The 14,711-nt window shown below is 47.2% G+C and overlaps 5 non-coding genes across 5 annotated transcripts; all 5 read left to right on the top strand.

Moving 5' to 3' along the window:
* The first annotated feature begins 8,461 nt into the window (after positions 1-8,461).
* Positions 8,462-8,532, top strand: TRNAG-GCC (transfer RNA glycine (anticodon GCC)). Its single transcript has one exon. It is a non-coding gene; the product is annotated as a tRNA-Gly (tRNA).
* Positions 8,533-9,240: 708 nt separating this feature from the next.
* On the top strand, positions 9,241-9,311 carry TRNAG-GCC (transfer RNA glycine (anticodon GCC)). Its single transcript has one exon. It is a non-coding gene; the product is annotated as a tRNA-Gly (tRNA).
* A 3,023-nt stretch (positions 9,312-12,334) lies between these two features.
* Positions 12,335-12,405, top strand: TRNAG-GCC (transfer RNA glycine (anticodon GCC)). The gene has a single exon. It is a non-coding gene; the product is annotated as a tRNA-Gly (tRNA).
* A 708-nt stretch (positions 12,406-13,113) lies between these two features.
* On the top strand, positions 13,114-13,184 carry TRNAG-GCC (transfer RNA glycine (anticodon GCC)). The gene has a single exon. It is a non-coding gene; the product is annotated as a tRNA-Gly (tRNA).
* Positions 13,185-13,893: 709 nt separating this feature from the next.
* On the top strand, positions 13,894-13,964 carry TRNAG-GCC (transfer RNA glycine (anticodon GCC)). The gene has a single exon. It is a non-coding gene; the product is annotated as a tRNA-Gly (tRNA).
* Positions 13,965-14,711: the final 747 nt, after the last annotated feature.

Raw genomic sequence — 14,711 nt, 5'->3', positions numbered from 1 at the left:
TAAGCGGGTAAACCGGAAGGGGAAGGTAGTCGGGGTGTGAGCGGAAAAGAGTGAGGCCACGCGGGCAAGTGTGGAGAGGGGGGGCGCCGACGGCGATCGGGAGCCAACCCCGAAGATAAGAGGAAGCTGCGGAGTGGTGTGCAGCTGGGGAGGAGACAGCCAGGAGGGCTGCGTGTTAGAGGCAGCGGTGTGGCTGCCAGGAGGAGCTGCGGAGAGAGAGAGAGAGCAAGAAGCTGTGAGAGCTGCGGAGGGAGAAGAGCAGCAGAGAGTACAGCCAAGGGGGGCTGTGTGAGAGAAACAGCAGCGGAGCTGCTGTTGGGGATCGGGCCGACATTGGAGTCAGCACCGTGGAGAAGCTACAGAGTAAAGACAGCCGTGTGGGTGTACAGCACGAACCGAATAATAAAGGACACTGAGCCAGACATCGTGGTCCAGTCGTTTATTACACTGGTGTCGGAAGTGCAACGGCATGTCGAAACAAGTGGGGAAGAAAGTTAATCCGGCGCCAGCATCGGCTTCTTCGTCCGACGACGACGAACTCCCTCCAACCACGGATCCTGTTGGGGTGGTGGAGGAGAGCCAGGCTGAGGCGACCACGGGAACGGGTGTGGAGGATGTTGGCGCGGTGGCGGGTCCGTCGACATCATCAGACGCGGATCAACGATGGCAAGCGATGGCGGTACAACTGGAGGCACTTCAGGACGTCCTGGCGCATCTATGCCATCTCGTCGCGCCAGGGACGATGGATGATGCAAGTGGTGCTCCGCGGGCCGCCACGTTGCCTGTCCTGCCGCCTCCATTGCCCACGCGGCAAGAGGCCGCCATTTTGCGCGCTCCGTGGCGCCAAACCGCCATCTTGGCCACGCCGCGGGCCGACGCCATTTTGAATTTGCCATCACAACCACCACCATTGGAAGACGGCGGGAAGAGGAGTCGGAGTCGCCACCTTACAACAGTTAAAGAATTTTCCGTCGGTGGGGACTGGAGCGCGTTCGCCTGCCGCTTCTTGGCGGCGGTACGCACAGCAAGATGGACCGATGCGGAGGCTTTGGAGGTGTTGCCGACTCTTCTGGACGACGAATCTGTCCGATTCTTCCGTTCCATAGCGACCGATAAGAAGGCAACTTTATGTGGTGTTTTTCAAGAAATGGCCGATGCTTATGAGCCACCAGATGATGCGCATCGGCGATTCGCTCAACGACAACGAGCACCAGAGGAGTCGCCCGTGGCGTTCAGGGGTGCGGTGCTGGAGCTGGCCATGGCAGCTTATCCTGAGACGCCACAGGACCTGCTTGAGCCTCTCATATTAGGGAAAATGTTGGAGTTGTCTCGGGATCTAGGGATCCCCATGCCTGTGTGTGGGCATGAGAAGCTAACTTCCCGGATGGCTGCTAAGTGTCTCGATGCGCAATTCAACCTCCGTCGCTGGAAACAAGTGACGGCGTGGACGGGGGGGCCCGTCAAAGAAGGGGATGCGCTGGGGTGGGACCCTGCGCAGGCCGTCTATGTTCCGGATGACCGGGGCCCTCAACAACTGACGGCCGCCTCCGCTCCATGGACGGGACGCGGCGGGCCGAGACCGCGCGCGATGCTACCAGAACGGGGCCGTCAGGAGGCGAGGCCTGCGCTTCGGCGCAACGAGGCCGAATGTTTCCGCTGCGGGCGTAGGGGCCACTACGCCAGAGACTGCTGGGCCCGCTTCCCGGCTCCGCCGCAGCAGGAGGCCTCGGCACCGGTCAAGTCGGCTAAAGATCCTCCGAAACAGGCATGTCGGCACGCACCAGACACTCGGCAAGGCTTTCCACCTCACCCACCACCTGTGTTGCGCGATCCTATTGTTGTTGTTAAAGAAAGGCCATCGACGGGGCCTTGTCATTCAGTTACGCAGTGGCGCAAATTGGCACGGAGAGTTGTCGCGGCCGCTACGGGTTCGTCCACTGTACCGGGGTCCATACAAGGTGTGGACGTGCGCATTTTGGTCGACTCGGGGGCGTCTGCGACTATTATATCGGATGTCATTTTCCATCTGTTGGGCATTCCGTCGGGGGCTGTGCGTCCGGTTTATGGGTCGTGCGTCGCTGCGAACGGGGGTAGCATGGGCATCGTGGGTCAGGTGGATGCTAAGATATCTATTGGGGATGTGTCGGCCTCGGGTGTTGTGTTGATATCGAGATCTTTGGCGGTTCCTTGTTTGTTAGGCACCGATTTTTTGGCTAAGATGCCCATTTTGATCAAAATCAATGAGAATTGTATTGAACTGCCGGGGGGCCGTCAAATCTCGTTTCTGCCGTCGCCCTGGGGGCGACCTGCTTCGGCCGTACAAGTGCAGGCGCTGTCCGTCGCATCTGTGGACATTCCACCTGGTACACAGATGCTTATACCCTTGCGGTATCGGAAGCCCCTGCCTGATCGGCTAGGAGCAGTAGGGGTCTTGTTGTCACCGTCCGCCACGATAACAACCGGGTTGGCGTTAGTGGGGGCACAGACCATCGTCCGGCCGGATCAATTACCGTTTTTACAGGTGCTTAATGTGGGGGGAGAAAACGTCCGTGTCCCGGCCGGTACGGTTGTGGCACATGCCACTACGGCGTTTGCGACCCATGATTGTCCACATAGCCGGGGAGTTGTTGCTGGGGTTTCCGAGCCAAGGAGTTCGGATGATCGTTGGGTTGCTCAATTATGTGACGAAAATTCTTCCCTGTCCATGGAGCAACGTGGTGCGCTGCGTAAATTGTTGTTGACATATTCCGATGTGTTCAGCTCCGATGATTTGGATTTGGGCCGCACTTCCTTGCTTTACCATCACATTGAGACGGGCGATGCTGCCCCTATTCGATTAAATTCGCATCGGATGAGTCCTGCGGAGCGAGAACACGTACGGGGGGCAGTGGAAGACATGTTGGCTGCGGACATTATATCGCCATCTAACAGCCCATGGGGCGCTCCAGTCGTCTTGGTTAAGAAGAAGGATGGCAAATTGCGATTTTGTGTTGATTTCCGCAAATTGAATAAGATATCGGTGGCAGATGCGTACCCCCTGCCGCGTATGGATGACTCCCTCGACGCATTGTCGGGGGCTAAGTTCTTTTCCACACTGGACCTCTCTTCGGGATTTTGGCAGCTTCCCCTTGACGAGTCCTCACGGGAGAAAACCGCTTTCCGTACGCCGCAGGGGTTATTTCAATTCAACTGTCTCCCGATGGGATTGAATGCGGCCCCTGCTACATTTCAAAGATTGATGGAGCTCGTTTTGACGGGGTTGCAGTGGGAGACATGTCTTATATATTTGGACGATATCATTGTCTTCAGCCGCACATTCGATGAACATTTGACGCGGCTGGAGACAGTGTTCACGAGGATGCGTTCTGCCAAATTGAAATTCAAACCAAAGAAATGTCACCTACTGCAACGGTCCGTCCGCTATTTGGGGCACATTGTGAGCGCTGAGGGAGTGTCCACGGATCCGGAAAAGACGGCGTGCGTCCGGGATTGGCCGACTCCGGCCACCGTGGGGGATGTTCGGCGGTTTTTGGGATTTGCCTCGTATTACCGAAGATTCGTGCCGGGTTTTGCGACGATTGCGAGGCCTTTGCATCTCCTTACGGGTAAAGGACGGAAGTTTGGTTGGGGACAGCCGGAGGAGGCGGCCTTTCGGAGTCTGCGTGATCTATTGGCCACGGCCCCAACATTGGATTATCCCGATTTCGATCACCCATTCATTCTTGATACGGACGCGAGTGACACAGGTATTGGGGCGGTGTTATCACAGTCTAAAGGGGGTGTAGAGCGTGTCGTGGCGTATGGTAGCCGAGTCTTGTCTCCTGCGGAAACCCGCTACTGTGTCACTCGCAGAGAACTATTGGCGGTTGTTTTTTTCCTACGGCAATTTCGACCATACCTCTACGGTCGTTCTTTTATTGTGCGTACGGATCATGCGGCCTTGCAATATGCCCTTAAAATTGACCAGCCATCCGGACAGTTGGCACGTTGGTTGGACACGCTACAGGAATTTTCCTTCCAAATTCAACATCGGAAGGGTGTGCGCCATGCGAACGCTGACGCACTTTCCAGATTACCGCGGCGCGGCCCTTGTAAATGTGAGTCGGGGACGCATAGGTGTTCGCCGATTCCAAACCCCCCTCAGCCGCTCACGCTGGCCGTCGAGAAGTCGGACACTCCGATGGAACCGGGACCGGCTGACGGGGTTTTGAATCTGCCGCGGTCTGTCTGGATCCGGGAACAGATGATGGATGAGTCATTGGTGTCCTTGCGGAAGCGGTCTGCTAAGGACAATGGGAGTCCGAGTACGGCTGTGGGGCCGCAAACCGCTCTCCGAGATGGTCTGCTTATGTGGCGGGAGGGGTTCCAGGAACGTTGGCGCCTGGTGGTACCAACGTCCTTGCGGTTCGAGTTGATTAGAACCCTCCATTGTGACACTCTCTTACATTTAGGGGTGCAGAAGACCTTGTTGACGTTGCAACGTCATTATTTTTGGCACGGCATGGCGACAGATGTCGTAGGGCACGTGCGCGCGTGCCCTGCGTGTGCACAACGTAAGCCGCCGAAACATCCTTACGTGCCGCCTCTCCAGTCGATTCAGGTGTCTCGAGTCAATGAATTGGTGGCACTGGACATATTGGGACCTTTTCCACCATCGGCGAGGGGTAATAAATATTTGCTGGTAGGGGTTGAGTACCTCTCCCGTTGGCCGATGGCCTGGCCGTTGCCCGATCAGTCGGCCGCGGCCATTACCGACGCCTTTTTGTTTGGGTATATTATGGATAAGGGGGCGCCTGAGAGACTCCTCACGGACCAGGGCAGGAATTTCTCTTCTAAATTATTGGCGGAAGTGTGCGCGGGCCTTGGGACTAAGAAAGTACGGACATCCCCATACCATCCGCAGACGGATGGTATGGTTGAACGGCTGAACAGGACATTGTCTGCCATGCTTTGCCATACCGTGAGTGAACAACAATCAGATTGGGATCTGCACATCCCCGGGGTGCTTTCGGCGTACAGGATGACGCCTCATGCGGCTACAGGATATTCGCCGTTTTACCTTATGTATGGTCGGGAAAACGTGCCGCCGGTGGATGTGCAATTGGGAACTGGGGTGAAGGGACCTCGGAAACCACTTCCTGAATACATCCAGGACACGGTTCGCCGAGTCACGGAGGCGCGGGAGAATGCCCGCGTGGCTACGGCCAAAGCCCAGGCCCGGAACGAGCGATATGCGCGACGGTCTGAGGGGGAGTGCCCTTGGAAGGTTGGGGACCTAGCCTGGCTTCATTGTCCACAGGTACGTCCGGGGACCTCGCCGAAATTGCACAAACCCTGGCATGGTCCCGTACGCCTCATTGCGGTTCCCAACCCACAGACAGCACGCGTCCAGATTGGGTCTCGTCGCTGGGTTGTGCATACGTCGCGCTTGAAACCATATGTTGCTCCCTTACATGATGCGTCATCCCCCAATATTGCCTTGCCGGGGTCTGTTGCTGCTGACTCTCCCCTGCCTGCGTCCATTGATCTCGCTAGAGCGCCTGTCGTACCTGTTCCAGACAGGCCGGCCGTGACATTGCGGGGGACGAGGGGCCCTGCTCGGAGGACGCCTGCCAGGTCTGCGGGACCTTCGAGCCCTGCAGCCCTTCCGACCCAGCTGCGGGCACGGTCACAGGACAAGCCCAAGACTAACTCTTTAGAGACACGGGACGGCGGTGGACTTCCAGCTGCGACAGGGGGATTACCCCCTGTCGTTCCTCGACTTTCATCGCGTTCCCGTTCTGCGAGTGGGCCGCCGACCGTCCGGGACGGGCCAGCGACCCGCACACGTTCCAAATCGCTTACGTTTCGTTGATTGTTGCTGTCTTGTTATTTTTTTCTTACAGTTGTATTTATTGCATGCTTTTGTACGATCGTTGATGTTGATTGCGTTGTTGTTGTTCTTGCTGTTACATTATATGCTTAGTGTCCTTTAGGGGGGGAAGCTCGGTTCGCCGCATTACGATTTGCTATTGGTCAGCCGAGGTCGGCTGGGATTTTTCTACGGGGGAGGGTGGTGTAATGCGGGCGTAAGCGACCTTCCGGAGGTGACGTCACGGGGGGTGGAGTCATGTGACGTGGGGGTAAGGTTCGGGGCTTTAAGCGGGTAAACCGGAAGGGGAAGGTAGTCGGGGTGTGAGCGGAAAAGAGTGAGGCCACGCGGGCAAGTGTGGAGAGGGGGGGCGCCGACGGCGATCGGGAGCCAACCCCGAAGATAAGAGGAAGCTGCGGAGTGGTGTGCAGCTGGGGAGGAGACAGCCAGGAGGGCTGCGTGTTAGAGGCAGCGGTGTGGCTGCCAGGAGGAGCTGCGGAGAGAGAGAGAGAGCAAGAAGCTGTGAGAGCTGCGGAGGGAGAAGAGCAGCAGAGAGTACAGCCAAGGGGGGCTGTGTGAGAGAAACAGCAGCGGAGCTGCTGTTGGGGATCGGGCCGACATTGGAGTCAGCACCGTGGAGAAGCTACAGAGTAAAGACAGCCGTGTGGGTGTACAGCACGAACCGAATAATAAAGGACACTGAGCCAGACATCGTGGTCCAGTCGTTTATTACAATCGCATAAAATTCATTCCCTTGTATACTTGCAGAAAACAACACGGTGGGGTCACTTTCAGCTGCGGAAATCAGGTCGCAGTTATTTTGACAACGAAATGCAATAACTTGTATTGGACACGAGCAGTGACAAATGATTTCTCTTTGCGGAAAGCGGTTCTACAAAAATCTTTATAACAGGTGAAGAAATATTTTTAACAACATCCAAATAACTTGCATATAATCAATGTAGTCCATCTTCGGATATTCATGAAAAATGGGAAAGTCAAGAGCTTAAGAAACACAGAAAAGTCTCACACTCGACTGAAAGAAGATCAGTATTCAAGCATCTCACGCAAAATCACACCAGACACACGAGGCATCGGTGGTTCAGTGGTAGAATTCTCGACTGCCACGATTCCCGGCCGATGCACTTTTATCCAACTAAACAACAATAAACTGCAAATTTGGAGCGAATATAAAAAAGAACCCACCATCATCTGCAGATCGTGATGAAAAAATTCAGATTCTATATATACAGAGAAAACGCAATTTTGGAGGATGGAAAAAAGAAGAGTATTCATGCATCTCACGTAAAATAAATTCGAGTGGAATGTGGTATTGGTGATTCAGTGGTAGAATTCTGGACTGCCACGTGGGAGACCTGGGATCGATTCCTGACCAATGCACTTTGATCCAGATAAGCAACATCATAACCGATTAAAATGCACGTGGAGTGGTTTCAAGAAAATGACTTTCCATGTCAATGAAGAATATTAATCGCATAAAATTCATTCCCTTGTATACTTGCAGAAAACAACACGGTGGGGTCACTTTCAGCTGCGGAAATCAGGTCGCAGTTATTTTGACAACGAAATGCAATAACTTGTATTGGACACGAGCAGTGACAAATGATTTCTCTTTGCGGAAAGCGGTTCTACAAAAATCTTTATAACAGGTGAAGAAATATTTTTAACAACATCCAAATAACTTGCATATAATCAATGTAGTCCATCTTCGGATATTCATGAAAAATGGGAAAGTCAAGAGCTTAAGAAACACAGAAAAGTCTCACACTCGACTGAAAGAAGATCAGTATTCAAGCATCTCACGCAAAATCACACCAGACACACGAGGCATCGGTGGTTCAGTGGTAGAATTCTCGACTGCCACGATTCCCGGCCGATGCACTTTTATCCAACTAAACAACAATAAACTGCAAATTTGGAGCGAATATAAAAAAGAACCCACCATCATCTGCAGATCGTGATGAAAAAATTCAGATTCTATATATACAGAGAAAACGCAATTTTGGAGGATGGAAAAAAGAAGAGTATTCATGCATCTCACGTAAAATAAATTTGAGTGGAATGTGGTATTGGTGATTCAGTGGTAGAATTCTGGACTGCCACGTGGGAGACCTGGGATCGATTCCTGACCAATGCACTTTGATCCAGATAAGCAACATTATAACCGATTAAAATGCACGTGGAGTGGTTTCAAGAAAATGACTTTCCATGTCAATGAAGAATATTAATCGCATAAAATTCATTCCCTTGTATACTTGCAGAAAACAACACGGTGGGGTCACTTTCAGCTGCGGAAATCAGGTCGCAGTAATTTTGACAACGAAATGCAATAACTAGTATTGGACACGAGTAGTGACAAAGGATTTCTCTTGCGGAAAGCGGTTCTACAAAAATCTTTATAACAGGTGAAGAAATATTTTTAACAACATCCCAATAACTTGCATATAATCAATTTAGTCCATCTTCATCTTCGGATATTCATGAAAAATGGGAAAGTCAGGAGCCTAAGAAACACAGAAAAGTCTCACACTCGACTGAAAGAAGATCAGTATTCAAGCATCTCACGTAAAATCACACCAGACACACGAGGCATCGGTGGTTCAGTGGTAGAATTCTCGCCTGCCACGCGGGAGGCACGGGTTCGATTCCCGACCGATGCACTTTTATCCAACTAAACAACAATAAACTGCAAATTTGGAGCGAATATAAAAAAGAACCCACCATCATCTGCAGATCGTGATGAAAAAATTCAGATTCTATATATACAGAGAAAACGCAATTTTGGAGGATGGAAAAAAGAAGAGTATTCATGCATCTCACGTAAAATTAATTCGAGTGGAATGTGGTATTGGTGATTCAGTGGTAGAATTCTAGACTGCCACGTGGGAGACCTGGGATCGTTTACTGGCCAATGCACTTTTATCCAGATAAGCAACATCATAACCGATTAAAATGCACGTGGAGTGGTTTCAAGAAAATGACTTTCCATGTCAATGAAGAATATTTATCGCATAAAATTCATTCCCTTGTATACTTGCAGAAAAAAACACGGTGGGGTCACTTTCAGCTGCGGAAATCAGGTCGCAGTTATTTTGACAACGAAATGCAATAACTAGTATTGGACACGAGTAGTGACAAAGGATTTCTCTTGCGGAAAGCGGTTCTACAAAAATCTTTATAACAGGTGAAGAAATATTTTTAACAACATCCCAATAACTTGCATATAATCAATTTAGTCCATCTTCATCTTCGGATATTCATGAAAAATGGGAAAGTCAGGAGCCTAAGAAACACAGAAAAGTCTCACACTCGACTGAAAGAAGATCAGTATTCAAGCATCTCACGTAAAATCACACCAGACACACGAGGCATCGGTGGTTCAGTGGTAGAATTCTCGCCTGCCACGCGGGAGGCACGGGTTCGATTCCCGACCGATGCACTTTTATCCAACTAAACAACAATAAACTGCCAATTTGGAGCGAATATAAAAAAGAACCCACCATCATCTGCAGATCGTGATGAAAAAATTCAGATTCTATATATACAGAGAAAACGCAATTTTGGAGGATGGAAAAAAGAAGAGTATTCATGCATCTCACGTAAAATTAATTCGAGTGGAATGTGGTATTGGTGATTCAGTGGTAGAATTCTAGACTGCCACGTGGGAGACCTGGGATCGTTTACTGGCCAATGCACTTTTATCCAGATAAGCAACATCATAACCGATTAAAATGCACGTGGAGTGGTTTCAAGAAAATGACTTTCCATGTCAATGAAGAATATTTATCGCATAAAATTCATTCCCTTGTATACTTGCAGAAAAAAACACGGTGGGGTCACTTTCAGCTGCGGAAATCAGGTCGCAGTTATTTTGACAACGAAATGCAATAACTAGTATTGGACACGAGTAGTGACAAATGATTTCTCTTTGCGGAAAGCGGTTCTACAAAAATCATTATAACAGGTGAAGAAATATTTTAACAACATCCCAATAACTAGCATATACTCAATTTAGTCCATCTTCATCTTCGGATATTCATGAAAAATAGGAAAGTCAGGAGCCTAAGAAACACAGAAAAGTCTTACACGCTACTGAAAGAAGATCAGTATTCATGCATCTCACGTAAAATCACACCAGACACACGAGGCATTGGTGGTTCAGTGGTAGAATTCTCGCCTGCCATGCGGGAGGCCCGGGTTCGATTCCTGGCCGATACACTTTTATCCAACTAAACAACAATAAACTGCAAATTTGGAGCAAATATAAAAAAGAACCCACCATCATCTGCATATCGTGATGATAAAATTCACATTCTATATACACAGAGAAAACGCAATTTTGGAGGATGGAAAAAATAAGAGTATTCATGCATCTCACGTAAAAAGAATTCGAGCGGAATGTGGTATTGGTGATTCAGTGGTAGAATTCTGGACTGCCACGTGGGAGACCTGGGATCGATTCCTGGCAAATGCACTTTTATCCAGATAAGCAACATTATAACCGATTAAAATGCACGTGGAGTGGTTTCAAGAAAATGACTTTCCATGTCAATGAAGAATATTTATCGCATAAAATTCATTCCCTTGTATACTTGCAGAAAAAAACACGGTGGAGTCACTTTCAGCTGCGGAAATCAGGTCGCAGTTATTTTGTCAACGAAATGCAATAACTAGTATTGGACACGAGTAGTGACAAATGATTTCTCTTTGCGGAAAGCGGTTCTACAAAAATCATTATAACAGGTGAAGAAATATTTTAACAACATCCCAATAACTAGCATATAATCAATTTAGTCCATCTTCATCTTCGGATATTCATGAAAAATAGGAAAGTCAGGAGCCTAAGAAACACAGAAAAGTCTCACACTCGACTGAAAGAAGATCAGTATTCATGCATCTCACGTAAAATCACACCAGACACACGAGGCATCGGTGGTTCAGTGGTAGGATTCTCGCCTGCCATGCGGGAGGCACGGGTTCGATTCCCTGACCGATGCACTTTTATCCAACTAAACAGCAAAAAACTGCAAATTTGGAGCGAATATAAAAAAGAACCCACCATCATCTGCAGATCGTGATGAAAAAATTCAGATTCTATATATACAGAGAAAACGCAATTTTGGAGGATGGAAAAAAGAAGAGTATTCATGCATCTCACGTAAAATAAATTCGAGTGGAATGTGGTATTGGTGATTCAGTGGTAGAATTCTAGACTGCCACGTGGGAGACCTGGGATCGATTCCTGGCCAATGCACTTTTATCCAGATAAGCAACATTATAACCGATTAAAATGCACGTGGAGTGGTTTCAAGAAAATGACTTTCCATGTCAATGAAGAATATTAATCGCATAAAATTCATTCCCTTGTATACTTGCAGAAAAAACACGGTGGGGTCACTTTCAGATGCGGAAATCAGGTCGCAGTTATTTTGACAACGAAATGCAATAACTAGTATTGGACACGAGTAGTGACAAAGGATTTCTCTTTGCGGAAAGCGGTTCTACAAAAATCTTTATAACAGGTGAAGAAATATTTTTAACAACATCTAAATAACTTGCATATAATCAATGTAGTCCATCTTCGGATATTCATGAAAAATGGGAAAGTCAAGAGCTTAAGAAACACAGAAAAGTCTCACACTCGACTGAAAGAAGATCAGTATTCAAGCATCTCACGCAAAATCACACCAGACACACGAGGCATCGGTGGTTCAGTGGTAGAATTCTCGACTGCCACGATTCCCGGCCGATGCACTTTTATCCAACTAAACAACAATAAACTGCAAATTTGGAGCGAATATAAAAAAGAACCCACCATCATCTGCAGATCGTGATGAAAAAATTCAGATTCTATATATACAGAGAAAACGCAATTTTGGAGGATGGAAAAAAGAAGAGTATTCATGCATCTCACGTAAAATAAATTCGAGTGGAATGTGGTATTGGTGATTCAGTGGTAGAATTCTGGACTGCCACGTGGGAGACCTGGGATCGATTCCTGACCAATGCACTTTGATCCAGATAAGCAACATTATAACCGATTAAAATGCACGTGGAGTGGTTTCAAGAAAATGACTTTCCATGTCAATGAAGAATATTAATCGCATAAAATTCATTCCCTTGTATACTTGCAGAAAACAACACGGTGGGGTCACTTTCAGCTGCGGAAATCAGGTCGCAGTTATTTTGACAACGAAATGCAATAACTAGTATTGGACACGAGTAGTGACAAAGGATTTCTCTTGCGGAAAGCAGTTCTACAAAAATCTTTATAACAGGTGAAGAAATATTTTTAACAACATCCCAATAACTTGCATATAATCAATTTAGTCCATCTTCATCTTCGGATATTTATGAAAAATGGGAAAGTCAGGAGCCTAAGAAACACAGAAAAGTCTCACACTCGACTGAAAGAAGATCAGTATTCAAGCATCTCACGTAAAATCACACCAGACACACGAGGCATCGGTGGTTCAGTGGTAGAATTCTCGCCTGCCACGCGGGAGGCACGGGTTCGATTCCCGACCGATGCACTTTTATCCAACTAAACAACAATAAACTGCAAATTTGGAGCGAATATAAAAAAGAACCCACCATCATCTGCAGATCGTGATGAAAAAATTCAGATTCTATATATACAGAGAAAACGCAATTTTGGAGGATGGAAAAAAGAAGAGTATTCATGCATCTCACGTAAAATTAATTCGAGTGGAATGTGGTATTGGTGATTCAGTGGTAGAATTCTAGACTGCCACGTGGGAGACCTGGGATCGATTCCTGGCCAATGCACTTTTATCCAGATAAGGAACATTATAACCGATGAAAATGCACGTGGAGTGGTTTCAAGAAAATGACTTTCCATGTCAATGAAGAATATTAATCGCATAAAATTCATTCCCTTGTATACTTGCAGAAAAAAACACGGTGGGGTCACTTTCAGCTGCGGAAATCAGGTCGCAGTTATTTTGACAACGAAATGCAATAACTAGTATTGGACACGAGTAGTGACAAAGGATTTCTCTTTGCGGAAAACGGTTCTACCAAATCTTTATAACAGGTGAAGAAATATTTTTAACAACATCCCAATAACTTGCATATAATCAATTTAGTCCATCTTCATCTTCGGATATTCATGAAAAATGGGAAAGTCAGGAGCCTAAGAAACACAGAAAAGTCTTACACGCTACTGAAAGAAGATCAGTATTCATGCATCTCACGTAAAATCACACCAGACACACGAGGCATTGGTGGTTCAGTGGTAGAATTCTCGCCTGCCATGCGGGAGGCCCGGGTTCGATTCCTGGCCGATGCACTTTTATCCAACTAAACAACAATAAACTGCAAATTTGGAGCGAATATAAAAAAAGAACCCACCATCATCTGCATATCGTGATGATAAAATTCAGATTCTATATACACAGAGAAAACGCAATTTTCGAGGATGGAAAAAATAAGAGTATTCATGCATCTCACGTAAAAAGAATTCGAGCGGAATGTGGTATAGGTAATTCAGTGGTAGAATTCTGGACTGCCACGTGGGAGACCTGGGATCGTTTACTGGCCAATGCACTTTTATCCAGATAAGCAACATCATAACCGATTAAAATGCACGTGGAGTGGTTTCAAGAAAATGACTTTCCATGTCAATGAAGAATATTTATCGCATAAAATTCATTCCCTTGTATACTTGCAGAAAAAAACACGGTGGGGTCACTTTCAGCTGCGGAAATCAGGTCGCAGTTATTTTGACAACGAAATGCAATAACTAGTATTGGACACGAGTAGTGACAAATGATTTCTCTTTGCGGAAAGCGGTTCTACAAAAATCATTATAACAGGTGAAGAAATATTTTAACAACATCCCAATAACTAGCATATACTCAATTTAGTCCATCTTCATCTTCGGATATTCATGAAAAATAGGAAAGTCAGGAGCCTAAGAAACACAGAAAAGTCTTACACGCTACTGAAAGAAGATCAGTATTCATGCATCTCACGTAAAATCACACCAGACACACGAGGCATTGGTGGTTCAGTGGTAGAATTCTCGCCTGCCATGCGGGAGGCCCGGGTTCGATTCCTGGCCGATGCACTTTTATCCAACTAAACAACAATAAACTGCAAATTTGGAGCAAATATAAAAAAGAACCCACCATCATCTGCATATCGTGATGATAACATTCACATTCTATATACACAGAGAAAACGCAATTTTGGAGGATGGAAAAAATAAGAGTATTCATGCATCTCACGTAAAAAGAATTCGAGCGGAATGTGGTATTGGTGATTCAGTGGTAGAATTCTGGACTGCCACGTGGGAGACCTGGGATCGATTCCTGGCAAATTCACTTTTATCCAGATAAGCAACATTATAACCGATTAAAATGCACGTAAAGTGGTTTCAAGAAAATGACTTTCCATGTCAATGAAGAATATTTATCGCATAAAATTCATTCCCTTGTATACTTGCAGAAAAAAACACGGTGGGGTCACTTTCAGCTGCGGAAATCAGGTCGCAGTTATTTTGTCAACGAAATGCAATAACTAGTATTGGACACGAGTAGTGACAAATTATTTCTCTTTGCGGAAAGCGGTTCTACAAAAATCATTATAACAGGTGAAGAAATATTTTAACAACATCCCAATAACTAGCATATAATCAATTTAGTCCATCTTCATCTTCGGATATTCATGAAAAATAGGAAAGTCAGGAGCCTAAGAAACACAGAAAAGTCTCACACTCGACTGAAAGAAGATCAGTATTCATGCATCTCACGTAAAATCACACCAGACACACGAGGCATCGGTGGTTCAGTGGTAGAATTCTCGCCTGCCATGC

This window comes from Lampetra fluviatilis, chromosome 4 (assembly GCF_964198595.1).
Source record: "Lampetra fluviatilis chromosome 4, kcLamFluv1.1, whole genome shotgun sequence".
In the NCBI taxonomy this organism is placed as follows: domain Eukaryota; kingdom Metazoa; phylum Chordata; class Hyperoartia; order Petromyzontiformes; family Petromyzontidae; genus Lampetra; species Lampetra fluviatilis.
This window is presented reverse-complemented; position numbering and strand designations above follow the sequence as displayed.